The sequence below is a fragment of the Ambystoma mexicanum genome, chromosome 4q, assembly GCF_040938575.1.
Source record: "Ambystoma mexicanum isolate Mex_15411 chromosome 4q, UKY_AmexF1_1, whole genome shotgun sequence".
NCBI classification, from domain to species: domain Eukaryota; kingdom Metazoa; phylum Chordata; class Amphibia; order Caudata; family Ambystomatidae; genus Ambystoma; species Ambystoma mexicanum.
Window position 1 is genome coordinate 81,482,628 of NC_090928.1, and position 14,206 is coordinate 81,496,833.

The 14,206-nt window shown below is 45.0% G+C and overlaps 1 protein-coding gene across 3 annotated transcripts in view; it reads right to left on the reverse strand.

Moving 5' to 3' along the window:
- The window catches only part of NCOA7 (nuclear receptor coactivator 7), a 1,232,944-nt gene that overhangs the window by 1,156,744 nt on the left and 61,994 nt on the right, over positions 1–14,206 (reverse strand). The window lies entirely within an intron of this gene.

A 14,206-nucleotide genomic window follows, 5' to 3' on the forward strand; every position in this document is an offset into this window, starting at 1 on the left:
AGAAAGGCCTGGAGAAGGATCTCATCATCTTGGTTTCTGTAAAAAAAAAAAATGATCCCTTTTTTTCCTGTCCCCTTGATTTCCTGTAGGCAAGGTACCCTGGAGGGGATGTCATAATGCAAAAGGCACATGTACAACAGCTATGATTGGACCCCTTAAAGCAGGCTTTCTTGGGGCAAACCTCTGTAGCAGTTTGCCTTTAAAAGGACAGTGGCATTTACTCATGCTTTAATTAATCTTTGGACTATGAAGGGAGTTGGACCATCAATAAGGATACTCCTTCAACAGTGCAGTCCATTTCAAAGCCCTCTGCCAGAGAGGTGACGACACAAGGAATCCAAGGTAGAGGAGAGCTCAGTCCCCTAAGCATCCCCGGGGAACAGTGGGGTGGAAGTGCTGCAGGACCAAGGCCTCTCTACTGACTCCACTGAAACAAGGCTGCTGTTCACTGGAGGTGAAGGATCCCCTATAGGTGCCAAACCAAGCTTCCTAGAGAATAAGTACAGAACAGAAAGACTTACCTTGTCCAATCTGCAGCACAAGAACTTCTGGACCTTAACCTTGACGTACAACTGCCTCCACATCCCCAAGATCACTGAATGCCAACATGAAAGCTCAGCCATCTCTGCATCTAAGAGAGCCTTCTAGCGCACCAACTTGATACCACCGCCTGGTAATCAACTTATTTGAGCTCTCAGCTGGTGCCACTCCAGTGTCCTGAAGTGTGTTGCGCTAGCTGAGCCTGCCCGCCACCAAAGGAAATCTCTGCTTCTCTATCCTAAGGTTAAAACAGTCTTCCATCGCCACCAACCGAAACCTCGCCTGTCATTCCTGGTCTCTTCGACCCACCCACTGCTGCTGCCGACCAGCAAGCCCAGTGCCAAAAGTGCCCAGACTCCAGGTTCGAAGCGGAAAAGCATGTCCAAAGCTGTTGAGCACACCAGACAAAAAAATCAAGGTACTGTGAAGAGGCCCTGTTCATCACGGTGCAGTTGTGGGAACATAGTGACTTTTAAATCCCCCTTTCCCCACTTCTTTTCTTCCAAGACACAGTTTTGAAACACTGACATTGAGCCAATCAAGTGCCTGAACACCCCTGTTCACCTACTCAGACACCCTGTGTACAAATGTTTGCACACTCTGTGTTTTCTTTACAGGGGTGGGTTTTGTTTTTATTTTCTCTTAGTTGACTGCAATGTAATGTTTAATTAAAAGACTATTTCTTTTATAGACCCTCAATTGACCATTCTTATATTTTGGACAATTTCACAGAAATTGTTTGAGCTGCTACTGTTATCAGCTCACCCTCCTCCTGAAGAGTATAGCCTATTCTCGGCACGCACTACCACAAAAGGCACAGGAGGTATACCTGTTGGGCTGTGTCTGTTTCACCTTTATGATTGGGATCATTGCAGATTTGATTTTAGTGTGGGGCGGAGTGGGTGTTTTTTTAACCACTACGCATGCTTGTAATCCTGCAGGGCAGAAGTCACTAAAATTCAATTAACCTTTATTTCAACAGAACCATACAAGCACACACAAAACATCATAATTAAAATATCATAATGGCAATTGAGTTACTGCGCACTCAAATTATCATAAAAGCATACAATAAATAACAGCAAATAATACCAATAAATATTAACTGCTAAAAAAGCACTTATCATACTAACATTTGATCTCTTGTCAGGATACAAGATACATGTACAAATTGAAACTCGATAGACAAGTATCAGGGCCAACAGAGCTGCACACATGCATGTACAAAATAGAAAGGTTGATCAAAATTGTTGTTAATTGGCCCCAAACGATAATGAATTCTACTTTGCACAATCATGAAACAGCTAGAAATCTAACCTTTACCACAAAAGCCACCAAATGGGTAGTTGTATCATTTATGCTAACCTGGCACAGAGTTCCAGTGCTAAAACAGTTGTTCTAACATTTATAACTCAAAACAAAGGCTTAAGCTAACGTTTCCTGAGGTCTCTGTAAGATGGACAGACTAGCATTAAATGTATAACGCTTTCTCTCTGATTTAAACATGCAGTGCACATTGACGAGTGGCTATTATTCCATTTGTGGCACATATGCGACAAAGGGAGAATACCCAGTCGTAGCCCAATGTACAGTGCTCTCATCAGTTTGTAGAGGTGCAATCAGACACCCTCACTTTAGCTCTGCCCCTGTGCTGCCTATATGCTGGGAGCTAGAGATGACGACATCTGCAGTCGCAGTAAGAGTGGCAATATCACAGAAGACATTTGAAGCAAGATACCCATTAAGAAAACCATATCTAAATACCCGCAGACATAGTATTCTTTTGGATGAAGTGCCAGAAGTAATGTGTATGTAAACAGAAAAGGGAACCTGATGACATCATAAGAAATAAGGAGCTGACGTATCCAGAGGAGAAATGGAGAACAGTAACGTAAACATCCTCTAAGAATTGAAGAATAGATGGTAAAGATGAGCAACATCTCGGGCTCGAGATGCAGCTGCTCATGCTACAGAAACACTGAAGAAAATATAGATCAGTTTACACGTGTACAGATGCTGAAATGCAAGTAGGGGAAAGTATTCATAATACTCACTGCTCACTCTCTGCCCTCTCTTTGCTTTCTTCTCCTCACCGCTCCTGAACACCAGTACCTCTCTCCCATGAATTCCCTAAACCACGCTTGACGGCCGAGCATTCTTATGCAAGCGTGGACCCCTGTCTGGAGCCTCCAAAACTAGGCAAGCACCGGGACTGGTCTGCTATATTCAAATTGTTCCCTCTAGTTACACCCGATTGATGAATGGTGTGGAATGCATCCATGCACCAAACATTCAATAGTCCCACCCACCATCTAAATTGTTATATCCAAAAGGCTTCAACATTTTTATCTATTAGTTACTGTGGGAAAATACGTATTCGTATTCCTGCCTGTGTTCCGAAAATAACTTTAAAGCACACAATGAAACACCTTAACAGAATGTGTCTTATTCTAAGAGACACAGGCTTTATTATATAGCTGCAGCTATCTCCACATGTCCTACAATTTACCATGGGAACCACCTGCCCTCTCATTATCTGTCTGTGTCTGCCCTCCCTCATTCAAAGGAGAGCCATTTTACATTTTACAGCCAATACAGTCTTTCAAAAGGTCTTTAACCCTGGCCAAATCTGCACTCCAGCCAGGGCGTCAACGTACTCTTTCACAGTTATTCCTAGGCTATACAACATACTAAAATGTGTATTGTAAGCACAAATGGGCAGCTGAATCCATACATAGATATTCACTTAAAATTGCAAGCTCAGAATTTCAAAAGGAAGATTTGGTGGCAGTTTTCTGTTTCAGAGAACCTATGTCAAAGCCGGCTTTCAAAGCCTACAATATTCAATACACCGCTCACATTACCAATAGGTTCTGGCAACCTCTTTGGTTATTCTGGCCTTTTATATAGGCAAATAGAGGATGGTCGAGGGTTTCCCAGAGCAATGGAAGTCATTTTGATTTATTTAAAACTGATCAGTCATCGCCCGTCAGTGTTGCTAATGGCACATTGAATGGGACAGTTATGCCCAAACATGGGTCCAGAACTGTGCCATGAGACCCAAGCTACAATTCAATGATGAAGCCAAAACATGTCTCTGTTACTTGTAGTGTTATGTAGAAGTGATGCCACCTAACATTTCGGGCTGGACTGGTTCTTTTTGGGGTTGGGTCAAGCCTGATTTGCATTTAGTCTCTATGCTTCTTTAACAACATGGCAGAGGATCTGAAGAGTTCCTCTGAGAAATTCCAGTCCTTTACATGAATTCACAACCTTCCAGCCATCATCCTTCAGTGTTGCTAAATGCACCACAATATTGTATCATTTTGCTGCAATCCAGAATTTACCATTTTTTGACAGATCATATGTTTGCTGATGCCCTTACATAATTTGCCTATTTTTGCCCCTCAGGTTTTTCCATATTCTAAAACATCTTGAATTTGTCATATCTGCATACATGATCAATTTCTCACATTTTTAAACATTGTAGTATTTTATGATTTTGCACACAATGGATTGCCTGTGCTTGCGCTCAGCATACATTTGACCATCATGAATATGCAAGGACATCAATCACACTGAAATAATATGTATGGGTACCTTCCTCATGATAATCTGGGGCATGGTCCAAGGTTCATCCTTTTACCTGCTACTTTTCAGGCTCTCCGCCAATCTATTAGATTGCTTCTATCTTCATTTCCAAATGTGTGCGGATGATACCCAGATGTCTCCTGCAGAAAAGGATTCTGGTCTAAAGGGAACCAAGCAAGCCTATCAGAGGGCCTGAATCAAGTCTTTCAATGGATGAAGAACAGTGCCCTCCACATAAAAGGAGACTGTGGCCCATACCATCATTACCAGGCAAACTACCGTTCACTTAGCCTAACTAATTAATGGAATGGTTGATTTGAAGTATTCTTTAGCACAATTGTAAACACCATTTTTAACATAGTCACCTTCCAGATCAACATGATCAGGGCAGTGTTCTTAAGATCAGCAGGGAATAATGTATAGCACTCAACAGATCCTTCAACTGCACATGCTCAGACACGTCATGCCTGCGAAGAACATACAGCAGAAATGTTTGCCCATCCAGTCTCTGGTCATTTCCAAAGACGATTATAAGTTCATGAAACAAAGAGAATAAATTGACAAAACTGGAAGGCATTCGGAAAAGTGCAGCCAGCCTAATCCTGAGCTTAGAAAATGCTCCATAATAGTCACTGGGAAAAGCTTGTGTAGAGAATACTGCACATAGCTCCTCACATGAAGGAAGTGTTCATTAAAGCTTTCCCCAGAACAGTGCAGTTGCATAATACTCATTGTCAAAAAGTACTAGACGATGGGCCTGATTATGAGAATGGAGGTAACCATGGAGCTCTTAGCTCCATGGCTGCTCCCGTTCCGGGCTCCATTACCGGGTTCCTGCAATGGGGTCTTACCGGGTTACTCCGACATAGGAGGACCCGGTAATTCCTCCTTGCAGGAACCCATTCCCATTTGAGCCCCCATAGGGCTCAATGGGAATGGGGAGGGAGGTAATAACGGGCAGGTTACATCTGGCCCGTTATTGCCTCCCTCTTCCCCTCACGGGACCCAGAAAGCACACCTGGTTTTACCAGGCGTACGATCCGGGTCCGCGATGGGAAGCTCGTAATCTGTGCTCCCGGAATGAAGGAGGGCGGTCCCGTACCAGCTCCCTTCATTAAGGGAGCACCAGCCTTATAATGAGGCCCGATGTGTGTTAGACGACCCCCAGGGATCTTGACTTGAATAGAATGCACTGATATTCATATTGATATTTCATTTCTATTGCGCTCGTACACAAGTGTTTCAGAGCGCGACGGGGCAAGGGAGGGGAACAGGAGAGAACAAAACAACAATCTTACTAGGCGCAGTGACATCGAGAATGCCAAGTGCATGGGAGAGGGGGAGGGGAAAAGTGCATGGAATGGGGGAGAAGTGGAGAGTTCGGAGCAAAGGAGAAACAGATCAATAACAATAAATAAATAAATAATAAAGGCAACAAACAGTGTTAGTGCAGCCAGCAATTGGCAAGTGCTGGGTTTAAGGCAGCAGTCAGGGTAGGTTTAATAAGTGCAGGAAGAAAACATGTGGGGACTGTATGGGTACAGATACAGACCCCAGTGTAAAGGGTGGCCCGGAGGCAGTGCGGGAGGGTGGCAAGGTGAGCAGGTACCTGGGCCCAAAGGACCAAGGGTGGAATGTGATCTTACAAAAAAAGGTGCTCAATACATGCCTTTTTTTGTCAGACGGAAATCCTAAACAAGAGTGAATGTTAGGTTTGTGTTTTTACCCAAACATACATGTAGTGATTAAAGTCGTGCTATCATTGTGGAAACCAAAACATGTTTATTAGTTATATCGCCTCAGACTCTTTCAGACAAGCAATGGCAAAGCCAACCGTTTTGGCTTTAGTGTTGGCATGTGATAGGCATTTGCAGGTCACTTTCGTAATGTTACTACCTGGCTAACGGTGCAAGCGCCCAGTCACATGGTCAAAGTGGCTGACAAAGGCGGATCTAATGCATATAAAAGAGCAAAACTGTTGGCTTTGCCATTGCTTGATTTTGACAGGAATTCAATGCAATGACCAACTGCGGGGACACATCTGTGCCTTAAAGCACACTTGGTTAGTACATGTTTATTGCACCAGGAGTTGATTTACAGCTTCAATGAGGCCATTAGCGTTTAAAAGAATGTTTAGAAATATCATTGGCAGCCCCGAAAAAGGCCATAGTTTGATGTTATTGCACTATAGAACCAGCTCAAAGAGAACCCAAAAGTGTGTATTTTGGGAGGAGAGGATATTGTAGTTTATGGGAATATCTGTAGGGATTAGCATTGCTATCAGCGATTAACGTGTGGGTAAAAAGCCAAAAACCACATGCAGGTTGTGTGTCTCGCCTCACATCCCATCTCCATCCTACATGAACTGTTATGCCAATAACGTTGGCTTTATATGTGTAATAAAGTGCCATCTAGCAGTCAAAGCTAAAAACTAACCATACAAAACGTGTGTTCCATGGAACAAAGTAGGATAGCAACTTTCAAAGTCTAAGTGCTAAATCATCTAACTGAACGCCCACCACTTTCCTCTATCTAAGGATTAACAGCATTCCTCATAGATAAAAGACTGGTAATGAGAAGGAGGCCAATTTTGCAGAACACCATTCACTTGATCAAACAATGAACACAAAGAGGAGAGATACAGAGTTCCTGTTTAATGACAGCCTCTGCTACTGTGCCTGCTGGAATTTCAGCTCACTCCTCCATGATTAGTAAGGGGACACCGAGATTGTTCGAGCTAAGCGAGGAGGCCACGTGGTTAGAAAGCAGAACAAAAGCCTTTATGGATAAACCCTTTGATAGTACATGTATTCCATGATTCAGCTGAGGATCCGCAGCTCTGGGCAGATGATCATCTATTGTTGGACGCAGCACTTTGAAGGCCCAATGTGTCACTATCAGGGCTGGACTGGGAACTAAAAGAGGCCCTGGAAATAATTACTGGGGACCAAAAGAGGCCCTGGAAATAATGTTCAAAGTGGCCCCATATGATACATTTTCAGCAAGCCCAATGCTTTTCCTATGAGAAAATTTGGAAATGCCACACAAAAGAGGCCCAGGGTGCAGAGGCCCACCGGGAAATCTCCAGAGTTCCCTATAGGCCAGTCCACCCCTGGTCACTATCAGGGGTTTCAGTCTTGAGTCTGCTGGAGCAGAGTGACTCCTAACGCTGGCCTCTATCCATGTATCTGACGTAGCGTGCATGTAGAGCTGCCAGCCTTGTAGATTGAATGATGGTGCATGACATGCATGCACTGCATTGTCATCGTGCATGTGTTGCGGACGGATCGGGTGCAATAGGGGTGGGAAAATGAAGTAGCCCACTTCCACATACTTGATGGAGAGGAGCCTGCCTGAGCACACGGCCACTCTATTATGCAAGACTTAGTTTCAGAATGTCTATTGTGTGCACAAAACTGAGTATTTCTATTGCGCTTGAATCTCAGCCTGATATAATGACCTTGACTGGGTCCTTTGTCTAAACACATTGCAGGATGTCTGCTGTTGCAAGGGGAAGGGAACCATGATGTAACCCCATTAACGGAATCTGTCCTGAAAGTGGTTACCTAGTGCTGCCATGAGTCCATTGGAAATTTGACGGTCCTTAATCCCAGATGATAAGAGGGAGGTGCGGTTGTATTTCATATGATATATGAGTATATCGCAGGGTGCAAAATTGTCCTTACCCCTTAAAGAGAGATTGTTACATTGTAGTGAATGTCTGTGTTGTGCGGGGTGGAGCGTCCTTTATTTACTTATTTATTCGCATTTGTAGAGCGTGCAACATGCCGGAGGCATCATGGCACTTGTTACAGAATGAATCTTAGTTGCAGGAGTCATACATTTTTACTCGTTTTGTACAGAGAAAAAAAGATATATACAATGCATTCAAAATGTTAGTTGAAGAGAGAGGTTTTTAGTTTTTTCCAGAATGCAGGGAGGGATTTCTCTGCTCTGAGAGCTGTGGGGAGTGAGTTCCAGAGTTTGGCGCATATGTAGGTGTTATGCTTGAGCTAAAACATGGCGCTGATGCGCAGTGCATTCTGGGAGCACTCGGAGCCATGATGGATATTTACTTCATGCCGCAGTGAAAAGCTGCACTCATTTTGCTGAGAGTTAGATTCACGATGCTGAAGAAAACATGTTTTCCAAACCTGGTATGCAGTCCAGGACATTTCTGCTGGGAAAGCTAACTTTGTTATGTCTTGTTATGAGCTATGGGACTGTTTTCAGTGGTGCTTGTTTTTAGAGTAGGGAGGCACTTTGCTCCTTGAGGGTACTGTCGGTTGACCCAGCTGGCAACCAACGGCTGCTCATCATTGCGCAAGTGCGTTGCCAGAAGGTTCGAGAAATCGCCACCCCTTTTTGAAGGGTGCATATATGCGGAACCCCTGAGCGGTCAGGTGAGACTTCAGCCGGAGGGGGGACGCTTCTGTCCGGCATACCTGTGGTCTGTTGTGCTCTCGGCCTGGCTGTTATCGGGGTCTTCCAGCCGCTTCTGGCGAGATGAGGAATCCATTTATGCTCACGGTGATGTATTTTCTTTTGAATTCTCTGTTTCTTCTGTGATTTATTTCTATGTTATCACTGGTTGTTTCTAAGCTTTGAATAAATAGCCGTATAAGTGCTATTTATTTTCTAAGAGTGTGTGGTTGCAAGTTATTGCGTCTTCCTGCGTTCAAAGTATTGGCTCCGTAATTGTACTGGTGATTTATGACTGTCCGTGCACTTTGGGAGAGCAATACATTTTGGCGTCACAAACAGGATATTTGTGATGAATTGTTCCAAATATTCAAGAATCTGTTTGAACGTAGATAGGCTTCGGTTACCTTGCAAGCGAAAGTAATTTGGCAGTGAGTGTTGAACTGTGTTAAGCTGTTATTTTCCCTTTGCCGGTGTGTGCGTGCTTGTGGGAGTGATTGCAGTGGGGAAAGAAAAAAAAAATATAGATATAAAGAGGTTTTGTTTTGTTTGCAGTAATGAGTAGTTTGTTCAGGAAAAAGAGCGTTACCGCTAGCGGTGAATGTTCTGATGTTATCATTCCAGGCTGGACTAAGAGTCCATATGATAAATTGGCCCAGGCGTGGGCCTGCGGCGCAGGGCCAAGTGAAACATGGGATCAGGGATTGGGAGATGCTGATCCGTCTGATGTAATGGTGTGCTTGTAACATGTTCCAGTGGAACGTAGCAGAGAATGCGCTGCATTAGGTAGGCGAGGTTGGGTTCTTTTGCATGCTTATAGGAAAATACATCAAAAGAATTTGGAAATGAAAAATGAGGTTTTGCGATTAGAAAGAGAGCTGGGTGCAGAAAGGCAGACTGTGTTAATGCAGCAGATTCAAATGAAACTTTTTAAAGATAAGGCTGACACATATCAGGCAGTGGCCGAGAGGGCAGCAGACAGAGTAGCCCGGTATAAGTATAGGAAAAGACGGGCAGGGGTCAACAAAAGAAAGGTGGCAGCTATAATCGCTACCGCCGGTGTGCACTGGGACCCGGATAAGCGGGATGGTGATATTTTTGACTCCACCAGTCCAGAGAGTATTTCCGCAAATGAGTCTGACCCCACGATGGAAATTAAGCAGAAAACAGTGGCGGATAAGCCCGTTAGAAGACGTCGAGCCGGACCCCACCCGCAGAATCCGGCAGGCAGAGTGGTGGATTTAACCACGCTGGAAGATTACACCCAACAGGAGGTTGGGGAAATTATTACCCGTTTGAGGCAAAAATCAGGGGAACCTTTATTGACCTGGATGGAGAGATTGCTAGATGGGGGCGCTGCAGGGTTGTTGGTAGATTCCATGGACTCACCGCGTTTTCTACCCATGTCAACTGACACCAATGTACAGGAGGTCTTAAGGGCAGGGCCGCCCCCTGATGACAATGGTCAAGATGCACAGGTGTCTTTGCTGCACCTAGCAGCCCAAGCATGTAACCGTAAATACCCCATTACCACAGATTGGCCTAGTGAAGAAACAAAGTGGTATACTTTGAAAGAGGCAATTCAAAAGGTTAGCGAGCATGCTATGAAAGAGGCAATTCACGTAGATGCTCCAGGACACATGGGGGCCGTGCCGCTCTCAGTTTCAACTCGAAACATGGTGATTAGAACTGTGCCACCCGCATACAAAAGTGTCATTATGACTTTGCTGGTAGGTATGATGGGCAAACCCACTGATGAGGTAGTGGATGCCATTCGGCAACTGGCAGATTTAGGGGAGTGGGACAAGAGTGATGACAAGCCACGGGAGACAGAGGGGCATAGTGAGAGAAGAACCGAAGGCAGGAGGCAAGATAGTAGACACTTCCGAGTGTCCTGAAAGGACATGTTTCTGGCTTTGTTAAAAGATGGTGTGCCACGAGAAGAAATTGATGGCATTGAAACCAGAGTAATGTATGAATTATACAAAAAAAGAGGACTTGCAGCCAAAGAGCGCTATAAACAGGTTGAGAAACAGGTAGTAACCAAGCCACAGGGGGACACCTCACCTTCCGCTCCTCCTGCGGAAGAAGAAGGGTCTATGGGGACACCTTCCCCGTACCAGCCAACATATGCTGATTTGAGGAAGGTGGTGAGTGCAATGCTAGAGGCGGAGTCAAGTCACACTCATTCGAAATTTGACTAGGGCTACGGCCAAGCTCCGGCAGCGTCTGCTCGCATATAAGTTGATAGGCGGCCCCATGTTGATGTTGCGATTTTTTGGGGGCCAGGAAATACGCAAGGGGTGCGAGCATTGATAGACACCTGGGTGGAGGCCTCTCTGATTCATGGCAATCCAGCACGATTAAAAGGCAAACAATTTACTATTACAGGTCTCGGGGGGGGGGGGGAGACCCCCGCAGTACAAACAAAAGTGGAGATGAAAATAGGCAATTTGAATAAGCAGAAATACCAAGTGTTGATTGTCCCGATACCTGAATATATAATTGGCTTTGACATTCTGGAAGGGTTGACTTTGGGACTTGGAGGTAAAACGTACCATTTTGGTGTGAGTGCATTGACCTGTACACCCATTACCGTAGGCAAATTGAAGATGCCCCCAGTGCAAGTGCCTATGGCAACCAAGCGGGTAGCAATGAAGCAATACTGCATTCCTGGGGGGCACAAGGAAATTTCAGACACCAGCAAAGAGTATGTGGAGGCGGGTGTGTTACGCCCTATCACCACCGCATGGAACAATCCTCTGTGGCCTATTAAAAAGGGGAATGGGTCGTGGAGGATGACGGTGGATTACCGTGAGTTGAATAAACACACTCCTCCCTTAGTGCCCGCGGTCCCAGATGCCATTACTTTGATTGAGAATGTCCAAAAGTTTGAGGGGACTTGGTATGCAGTGATCGATTTAGCCAATGCATTTTTCTCTGTGCCAATTGCTGAAGAGTGTCAAGAGCAGTTTGCATTTTCTTGGAGCGGGCTTCAGTACACCTTTACAAGGTTACCTATGGGGTATATACATAGCCCGACTATCTGTCACCGGCTGGTGGCAGAGCACTTAGACAAGATACCGCGTAAACTTGACATACAAATCTCTCACTACATTGATGATATTTTGATTCAGGGCAAGGATGAGCACAGTGTGCAAAGTCAGTTAAATGTCATAATGGAAGGATTGAAGAAGGAAGGGTGGGAGATTAACCCGAATAAAATTCAAGGCCCAGCTGAAACAGTGATATTTCTAGGGATTCAGTGGCATCATGGGCATCGAGAAATGGTGCCAAAAGCCCGACAGAAAATACTTGAATTCACCACTCCAATGAACAAAAAGCAAGCTCAGCAGTTTATAGGGCTGTTTGGGTTTTGGAGACAGCACATTCCCCATTTAGGGCAGATATTGCCCCCCCTCTACAAAGTGACACGCATGAAATATGAGTTTCAGTGGGGGGAAGAGCAGCAGAAAGCATTTGAGCTGGCGAAAGACACCGTGCAGCAGGTGCTTGATTTACGGGAATTGAAGGAAGGTGAAGTGGAATTGAATGTGTCTGTACAAGACAATTATGCTAACTGGAGTGTGTGGCAGAAACAGGACAGGAAACGTGTGCCATTGGGGTTTTGGAGTCGTAAATTGCCCGATGCTGGTAACTCATACACTCCGTTTGAGAAGCAGTTGCTGGCATGTTATTGGGCCCTTGTTGATACCGAGCAAATGATGGTGGGCCATGATGCATTGATGAGGCCAGAAATACCAATCATGCAATGGGTACTGAGCTCTCCTAAAACGCATAGAATAGGACATGCTCAAGAAGCCAGCATAATTAAATGGAAATGGTACATTCAAGACAGAGCCAAATCAGAGAAGGGTGGAGTTGCGAAATTACATGAGCAAGTAGCCAACATACCGCCCTCAGATTACATACCACCGGAAGTGCCTGAAAAACGTGAGTCTCCTGTGAAATGGGGAGTACTTTACAGCGATTTGACCGTGGAGCAAACAGAGCATGCCTGGTTCACGGATGGCTCAGCCTGATATGTGGGAACTGAGCGATACTGGAAAGCAGTGTCGTACAATCCCAAAACAAAAAAGATGTTGACAACGTCAGGGAAAGGGAAGAGCAGTCAGTTTGCAGAGCTTTACGCAGTTTACCAAGCATTGAAACAAGAGACCCCTGGTCGATGTCATGTGTACACCGATTCATGGTCAGTGGCGAATGGATTGGCGGTGTGGTTGCCAACCTGGCAAAAGAATGGGTGGAAGATTCATTCAAAAGAGTTGTGGGGAAAAGAACTGTGGCAAGATATTGCAGAAATGTTATCACAAAGTGAAGTCACTGTGTATCATGTGGACGCGCATTGTGCCACAGACCCATTAGAACGTTGGTTTAATTCTGTTGCAGACGAACACACCAAGATTTCGTCTGTGGATGCGGAGGCTGAGGAAGACGATTTGGAGGGTTTGGCCAAGTGGGCTCACCAGAAATGTGGGCACCTTGGAGAAAAGGCTACTATCAGGTGGGCACAAGCTCGAGGAATCAGTATTCCTTTAGAGGTAGTGAAAATGATCATTTTGCAATGTCCAGTGTGTCAACACCAAAAGCATAGACCTATCCCTCAGATTGTTCGGGGTACATTGCGAAGAGGAAAACTACCAGGTCAAATTTGGCAGATTGATTATATCGGTCCCCTGCCAATCAGTAAAGGTTGCCAGTATGCATGCACTATTGTGGATACATACTCAGGATATATGATGGTTTTGCCGTGCAAGCGTGCAACACAAATGAACACCATCATTTTGTTAGATCAGATCATATTACATTACGGAGTGCCTTTGCAGATTCAAAGTGACAATGGGTCACATTTCAAAGGCAAACTAATACAGGAGTATTGTCAGGAAAAGAGCATTGAGTGGCTTTACCATGTGCCTTATTACCCTGCCGCTTCCGGGTTGATTGAACGAATGAATGAATGGGCTGTTGAAAGAACAGCTGCGCAAATCTGGAGATGGCAGTTTGGCAGGCTGGCGTGATCGTGTGTTTGATGCAGTGCAAGTACTAAACAATAGGCTGTGAATGAGCATGAAACTCCTTTGATGCGGCTAATGACTCCTACTTTACAGATTCAACCCAATTCAGTCAGAGAAACCCTATTATACTGGGAAATTACCCCAGGTTCTTTAGCTCCCTATCGGGCGACTCCAGAGTCAGCAGGGGTAGACTTGCATTTCCATGAAGAAATCAGATTAGACCCAAGAGGGATTGTTGTAATTGAAACAGGGATTGGAGTACAAATTCCCCCAGAGCATATGGGATGGATTGCCCGTAGATCTGGCCTAGCATTGAAGGGAGTTCAAGTGTTGGGAGGGGTAATTGATGCTGATTACCAAGGCGAGATCAAAGTCATCCTAATGAATAGTGGGGACCAATTGTTACCAATCCACAAGGGTGATCGGGTGGCCCAATTGATTATCATTCCCGTTAAGTTGTCCATGATTAAGAAGGGGGAGCCTCCTACAGTGTTAACTACCCGTGGGGATCGTGGTTTTGGCTCTTCAGACAGTATGGTACCGGGTGCGAAGGTGTGGGTGGAAAAGCCAAGTGGCCCACCAGTGCCCGCAGATGTCATTGCATCAGGCAAACACCA